Here is an 8215-nt window from a genome sequence, read left to right as displayed (position 1 = left end):
CGTGCGGGGTGGAGCACACCCGGGGCTCCTGCTGACACCATCCTTTTTGCTGTGACACAGCTGTGGCTGAGCTGATGCTCCCTCCCTCCCTGGGTCAGCAGAGTGGGAATGCAATGCCCTCATGGCTCAGCGGTGGCCGGCAACATCCATTCCTCTGGCCCTGATGTCTCCTTGAGCTGAACAGATGTCTCAAGCATTCCCAAGTGGGATGAAGCCAAAGGGGGAGAGAGACCTCATGATTGTAAGGTTGGGGACCACTTTCCTATTCATCCTTGAGTGCACCTGTCCTTCCCAATAAGCCCAGGACCTACTGACCCACTGGGCCCCCAGAAGCCTTGGTCTCTCCCTCATCACAGTGCCTTCCTCCCACAAACTGGCCTGAGCTGCAAGTTCTGTCAGCTACCACCCCCCACCCCAGCCTCTAATGCTCCTGATTTCTGCCTCACATCTTGAGACTCACCTGTGCGATCCCCTCTTCTGTTGCTGGAGGCTTGGACCCCCACACTTCCTGGTCCCTTTCTTGATCTCTCAGCCTAAAAACAAGCCAGCTCTCATAAAACCACCTGTTTGTCTGCGGATGCTGTTGTCTGTGCAGTGTTTTCATGATGAAAGTCCTGGGCTCCCAGGCTTGACCTCACACCTCAGAGCATCTATGCTATCACACCCAGGCTGTTCATTTGCTTTCTGTTGCTGCAATAAACATCATGAATAAAACCAACCTAGGGGGAAGGGTTTTGTTTGGATTACAGGGTACAATCCATCATTGAAGGAAACCCAGGCACTACCTGAAGGCAGGAGCTGAAGCAGACCCCATGGGGGAACACAGCTTATGACTTCTTCTGGCTTTCCCACACATACCTTTCTTTGATAACCTAGGCCCATCTGCCTAGGAATGGCACCACCCACAGTAGGCTGAGTCCTACATCAGTTAGCAACCACAAAAATGCCCCACAGACAGGCCTGCGGGCCAAAGTGTTGGAGGGAACTCCTCAATCACGGTTCCCTCTTTCTTGGTATGTCACGTTAACACCGAAGATTAACCATCACACAGGCAGACGGTGGGTCCCAAATGCTGTGCTTTGGATGAGGTTTCAGGACTGAGGTGCCTACTTGCCCCTGAACAACCCAAACTTATTCTGGTCACTTGATCAGCTCCAAGCACCAGTTCCAGCTGGTCCCCGAGGCTTAGGTGGACAGCTGTAGGGCCCTCAGCCTCGCCCCCGAACTCCAAGCCTTTGATACTCTTCTGTGTCTTGCACTTAGCTCTTGAGCACATCACCTGCAGGTTCCCAGCCCTGCCTCTGTGGCCAGGGTTGTGGTCTTGATGTCTGTCCCAAACTGGCCAAGGGGTCTACAGCACCTCTTGTGGCACCTGCCCACCTCTCAGCCCCTCTCCCTTGTGAGAGCCTCCCACGTGGTCCCACCTCTCTGCTGCTCTTTTCATGTGGCCACAGTGGACAGAGGCGAGTGTGATCTAGAGCTGCCTTCTGCTGGCTGTTGTGCCTGATGGGATAACTGCAACCATTCTCCTGGCCTTTGAGGTTCCAGGAGACAGCCATGCTTCTCTCCATGGGGCAGGGAGGGTGGATGGAAACCCAAGGAGGGGGTGTCTGTGTAGAACTCGAGACTAGAGGCAGAACTCTCTCCCTTCCAGGACCCCACCCCCCATCTTTTCTCTGAAGACCTTCAACTGATGAGACATGGCCCACCACACTGTGAGCACCTCTTGCCTTACTCAGAGTCTACTGACTTAAATGCCAATCATATAAAATTCTACAGTCATAGTGACATCCAGACTGGTGTTTAAGTGAATGTGTGCTGTGAATTAGCCCAGGGGACACTGGGAATTAACCATAACATAAGCACAGTTTTCAGAGGTCAAGGGATGGCAGAATCTCTCTCTCTCTCTCTCTCTCTCTCTCTCTCTCTCTCTCATTCACTCTCGCTCTCATTCTCGCTCTCTGTCTTCTCGCTAGGGTCTCATAGAGCCCAGTCTGGCTTCAAACTTACTATGTGGCTGAAGATGTCCTTGAACTTCTGATCCTCCTTCTAAGTGCTGGGATTTCAGGAGTGCCACTACACCCCGTTTATGAAGTGCTGGGGATTGAACCCAAGGGCTCGTGCATGCTAGGCAAGCACTCTACTACCTGACCCACATCACCAGCCTGAAATCTGCTTTCCTGAGACCCTGGAATCTTATTTATCACAAGTTTGCTTTCAGGGTGTGTGATGAGGGACAAGCCTGAAATAGCCATTTAACAGGGGCAAGAACACAGCAGACAGAGACCTCACAGGCCTGGCCCCTCTCTGGGTCTCAGCTTCCCTTCTTGGATAGGAGCATCTTGGCACTGTTTTCTTTTGCCTCTTGAGGTCAAGGCCAGGGAGCTGGTGAAATGAGGACCAAGGGCTTAAATCTTACAACTGAAGCTGGGACCCCCTCCTTACAAGCTTCTCTCCAATTTGATTTCCAGTGTGCATTGTGTATAATGTGATATCCCCAGGATGGGTGAGGTAGTGCTTTGCCCATGAGGACAGAGGCAGTTTCTGGTGGCTAAGAAGTCAAGGTGGTTGTATGTGAATGCATCTCCATCTGCCTGTGTGGCTCCCTCGAAGGCAGGCTTGGGGCTGGAGTTAGGGCAATGGGCATCTGGGACCTGAGCGGGACCCCCTGGTGAGCCATGGAAAGAGGTAATAGAGGAGACTTTGGCCCTTATGCTGCTGAGGGATGACAGAGGAAAGAGAGAGGTACCCTCAGGACTCATGGCTGAGGCAGAGGACAAGGTCACCTTGGGTAAAGCACTTGCGGGCACTTGAACACCAGCACGTAGGGCTGGGCACCTGCTCCACCCTCTGGGCCCTGGAACCTCGGTCTCCGGGAGCTTTGTCCTGCCTGGCCTGGCCTTCCCTGTCCTGGGTGGGCTGGTGCTGGTCCCTGCAGTTCCCATGGCCCAGACTGGCACAGTGGAATCCCTCCTGTTCCTGCTTCTCAGCTGGAAACACTGACACTGTCTGGACCCTGAATTTCTTCTGGCAGCTCAACTTAATTTCATTTTATTTCGATCATGATAGATTTTAGTGTAAGATAACAGCGAACCTTTGCCAACCTCAGGCAGTTTAATAACCAGAACCTTTGATTAAAAATTTTAATGGTCTAGAGTGATGGAATCACTCGGGACAGGGAAAAATGAAGGCTGGCCCTCACGCTGATGTACATGATTCTGCCTGGGATGGGAAATCTATTTTCTTAATTTTTTGCCCCCAAAGGACCAACAACCTCAGAAAACCTCTCAAAAACAAGGTTTCCTCACAAAATTAACTTCAATGCCCCTGTTGTAGTGTGACGGTCTCTCTCAGCTCCAATCACAGCCTCATCTGGGTTCTCTGAGGATAGGTAAGTGGGAGTCTGAGCCTTGCCTGGGCCTCTGCGGGCTACTGCCTGAACGTTGCGCAGTCTGTGCAGTTCCGTAAAAAATCACCTCAGACTGGGCACTTCAAGCTAGTTAAATGTGTTCTGGTTTGTGTGTCTCTGAGAATCCCTGGGGGTGTGGGGCAGGTGACCTGGGGCTGGGCTCTCTCAGAGGACCCTCGGGAGAACCATTGCCTCTTTGGACTTCTGGTGACTGCCTGGGTGACACTCTGGGCTCAGCTGTCTCTTCCTGTGCCCCATGGAAAGAACTTTGTCCCTGGGACAGAGCCACCTGGACCAGCCAGGACAATCTCTTCTCAAGATCCTGAGCTCAATCACACGGCGGGATGAGGTCACACCTTCCACATCAGACAATCCTGAGCATGGGGGTCAGAGATTAGGATGTGACAAGGCCTTTGAGAGGTTCTCATTCTACCCATTGAAGTCCTTGGGAGGGGAGTTAAGCCAGGACTAGGACTCCAGGCTTCTCCTCTGGAGCTGCGGGGGCTGCCCAACTTGGTCAGTACGGCAAGTAGTGGTGCTAAGAACCGTAGGAGGCCACACAGTCTTGTCCATAGGGAGATGAAAAGCTGAGGCCCCTGTAGGTCGCTATAGCATGCACATGTGGGCTCCCGCAGGGCCCAGCCCTGGCTTGGGGGAATGGACATAGTTAAGCTGAGTTTCCAGAAAATCCTCTCAACTCTCACAAATGGATTCAGGACCTGGTGACCTGAAATCATCCTTGGCTCTTGTTGGGAAAATCATTTTTCTGTGAGACACCAGAGCCACTTACCATGTTTTATTCTGTTGCTCTGTGAGGCAGGCTGGGGCAGGGGAGGATGGGGAAGAAAGGAGCTCAATCAGACTCAAGCTTGGCCCTGGGAACAGCTTCCACAAAGTCTATTTCCCAATTGTGTGGTGCCCGCCCCCCTCCCCCAGTACTCAGCTGAGGGCGGAAGGGACAAGTGTACTGAATGACATCAAGAGGCAGTGTGGGAACTCAGCTGAGGCTTTGTTCTGTTTTTGGCTCCTCCCTCTCAAGTTCCCACTGGCTCCTCCCTCTCAAGTTCTCAGGGGCTCCTTGAAGGGCTTAGGGTGGTGTGCTCTCCTCTTACGACTTACCCTGGGCTTTCCCGAGGATGTGGTGACCTTGGCTTGAGGACATTTGTGTCTGTGGAGGTGAAGGTGGCTGGACCGAGGTCCAGATCTCACACTGTCTCTGTAGGGTCATTTGCCCTGTGCCCACTTGAGGACAGGGCCTGTGTGGCAGAGAGCTGGCCCGAGGCTGAGTGCAGTCAGCGGTTGCTGTGGCTGTGGTTTGGTTTCTGCTGAGATCTCTCCTGCCCCAGCAGTTTGTTCTTACAGAGCCCTCCCCCCATGCCTGGACTGATGCCAACCCATCAAGCAGCAACCTGCATCCGCTACAACAGGGACAAAGGCTGGTTTTGGGCTCCAAGACTAAAGTTTGTCCCTCCTATAGCAGCCCCAGAAGGTGGACCTGACTTGTGTGAAAGGCTGCACCGTGCAGCCTGTACCCTGCCAGCCGGGCACACTAAAGAGACCGTGAGTGTCAAATCCCAGGAGGCAGTTGGGGCCTCAGAACGTGTTCAGCTGGACAAGCCAGGGGTCCCTACAGATGTCTGAAGTCAATGAGGAGACGAGGAAAGAGCGTTCTTCCAAAAGCTGGGGTTGGATTTTACTTACAGAAGAGAAAACATTTTTGTTGTTTGAGTTAGGGTCTCATACAGTTGAGAATGATCTTGAACTTTTGACCCTTCTGTCTCCTTTTTTTTTTCTTTTTGAGACAGGATCTCCCTGTCCCAGGTGGCCTGGAACTTGCTATGTAGACCAAGCTGGCCTCAATCACACAGAGATCTGTCTGCCTCTGTTTTGATCAAGGGTGTGCATCACCACCCTGGCTCTCTCTCCCCATTTTTGAGTGTTGGGATTACACGCATGGGTGATCACGTCCAGTTTATGCAATGCTGGGGTTAAAACCCAGGGCTTCATACATGCCAGGCAAGCACTCTGTCAACTGATCTACATCCAGCCATTGAGATGGCTCAGCAGGTAAAGGCATCTGCCACTAGCTGAGGACTATGAGTTCATCCCTAGAACCCACAAAGTAGGAAAGAACAGACTCCTGCACATTGTCCTCTGACCTCCAAACACCACGCTGTGGCCCATACATCCCCAATAAGTAAATAAAATATAATTAAAAACAAGTTGAGAAACTGCAAAATTGGCTTCCCTTTGGCATACAGACGTGTGAATGTTGACACATGCACAGTCCACACCCTATCTTGCAAACAGAACACCTCACCCACATGTGAGCACAGTTCCTTTGCAGTAACCTCCTCTCAGTCCCTGGTGACCCCTGACCTGTTCTCCACCCTGGCCCCTATCGAACATCAGACACAGGGAATCGGACTAGATGTTTTTCCAGTCCTGGTGTGAGTGACCGGTTATTGGTCCTCTGACTTCTGGTCTGCATGATGGATGGGGTCAGGGTTGGTGGTGGGCACAGTCCTCATCGGGATCACGGCATTTGCTGAGGCTCGGCTGGGATGGTGGCGGGACCTTCCGGAGCAGGTAGGTGCTTTATGCTGTTCATATTGCTGTGACAAAGAGGTGGGTGACTTAGAAACAGCAGACACTTAGTTCTCACAGTTCTGGAGGCTGGAAGTTCAAGGTCAAGGCGTTGGCAGGAACAAAGTCTGGTGGAACCTTCCAAGCACCTTCATTTGGTAGAGGTGGTGACCAGTTCCCTTAGAGCTCTTTTGTAAGGGGACCGTTCATCCATGAAGGTGTAGTCCTCACAACCTAGTCATTTCCCAGAGGCCCCCCTTTCACTACTGGGGAGCAGGCTGGAGCGACAACAGCATCAAGGATAGAGTGGAGGGTTTGAGGAGGCTGCAGGCTCTCAGACTTTTGGGGATCATTCACACAGAGCCTTGTACTGCTCAGGGAAGTAGAGACTCTGGCAGATCATGGAAGGCTGTAGAATGTCACTCATCTCAGAGAACCTCTTATATTCTAGGCTCTGAAAGTGGCTGGTTTTTATATCTTGCCTAGCAGAGTGGAAAAATAAGCTGGACAGTGGGCAATGGGACCCGTCTCTCCAAGGAAATCCCTACAGGAGCGGCTGGAGTGGGAGGCAGGCTTCGGAAGGCTCAGGAAGAAGTCTTTATTTAGGCACAGGAATTTTGGGTGGGTGGGATCAAGGAAGAGGGAAAGGAATCGGGTTAGGAAGGAGCAGGGGTCAGCTGTAGGGCTCTGGCTTACCTGTGCTCTGCAGTGTGGGGCCTGTGCTGGCTACTCATCTGCCCAGATGTCAACAAAGTTTCTCCTCCCCTAGGTCTTCTCCGTGTACTTCCCATGGGGAAATGGGAAAAGGTCACTCTTTCCCTGGTGTCTTGAAGATAAAGATTCCACCAAGCAGCTGGGTGCGGTGGCTCACGCCTTTAATCCCAGGATTTAGGAGGCAGAGGCAGGTAGAGCTCTGTGAGTTTGAGTTTAAGGCCAGTCTGGTCTGCATATCAAGATCCAGGCCAGCTGGAGCTGCACAGTAAGACCATGTCTCAAAAAAAAAAAAAAAAAAAAAAAAAAAAAAAAAAAAAAAGAGAGAGATTCCCCTGTGTTCCTAAGGCCACTGGAAGGTTGCACATGTGAACTTGTGGCAATGGTGGCATCTAGCATAAGACCCATGCCAACTCAATTGAACAAGGGCTCAAAGGGGAGAGAAATAGGTGGCAGGCTGGCAGAACTATTGGAGACTGATTGCTGCTGGGTGAGAGTATGACTTACGTGGGATCTCTGGAAGGACAAACTTAAACTGAAGGGCATTAGGGTACTGAAAAACAAAAGTCAGGCGCCATGAAGTCTCTCAGGCAGGTCACGTACCGGTCAAGAATTCTAACTTACTGATAAACAAGTTTTATGGTTGAGACATCTGGACTTACTGATAAACAAGTTTTATGGTTGAGACATCTGGACTTACTGATAAACAAGTTTTATGGTTGAGACATCTGGACTTACTGATAAACAAGTTTTATGGTTGAGACATCTGGACTTACTGATAAACAAGTTTTATGGTTGAGACATCTGGACTTACTGATAAACAAGTTTTATGGTTGAGACATCTGGACTTACTGATAAACAAGTTTTATGGTTGAGACATCTGGACTTACTGATAAACAAGTTTTATGGTTGAGACATCTGGACTTACTGATAAACAAGTTTTATGGTTGAGACATCTGGACTTACTGATAAACAAGTTTCATGGTTGAAACATCTGGTCGTCCCCCGGGTTCGATACCGGGAAATCAGGAAACCACGTCTGTGTCCAGAGGTCACCACCCATTTAGCCACCCTACTTCCTCATACCTTGTACCCGCTTTCCCCATAGCATTTTGTAATAGTTTGAATTAGCCAATAACCGCGCTTCTGCTTCTGTATCCTGCTTCTGCTCTATAAAAGTTCCAAAAACCCGGCCTGAGGCGTGCAAGTTCTCCAAGGAGACTTTGTGCCCACAGGTACCTGTGTGCTAAATAAACCTCTTGCTGTTGCAACCCGAAGGCTGACTTGTCCTCAGTGGTTTCACTCTTACAATAAAACCAGAAGAAACAGAAAATCAGGGAGAACCAATTCTTTGTCAGTGTGAGGGCTTATTTTTCTTCAACAATTATACTAGTCTTTGAAATTACACTAATTCTGTCAGTACAACTCTGAATGACATAAGAATATATCAATATATACATCTTTTATAAGAGTATGTCAATATAATAAAATGTAGGTTTCATTGTGATA

Source organism: Nannospalax galili, unplaced genomic scaffold (assembly GCF_000622305.1).
Source record: "Nannospalax galili isolate Female #2095 unplaced genomic scaffold, S.galili_v1.0 scaffold1254, whole genome shotgun sequence".
NCBI classification, from domain to species: Eukaryota; Metazoa; Chordata; class Mammalia; order Rodentia; family Spalacidae; genus Nannospalax; species Nannospalax galili.
Note: the sequence above shows the minus strand (reverse complement) of the source record.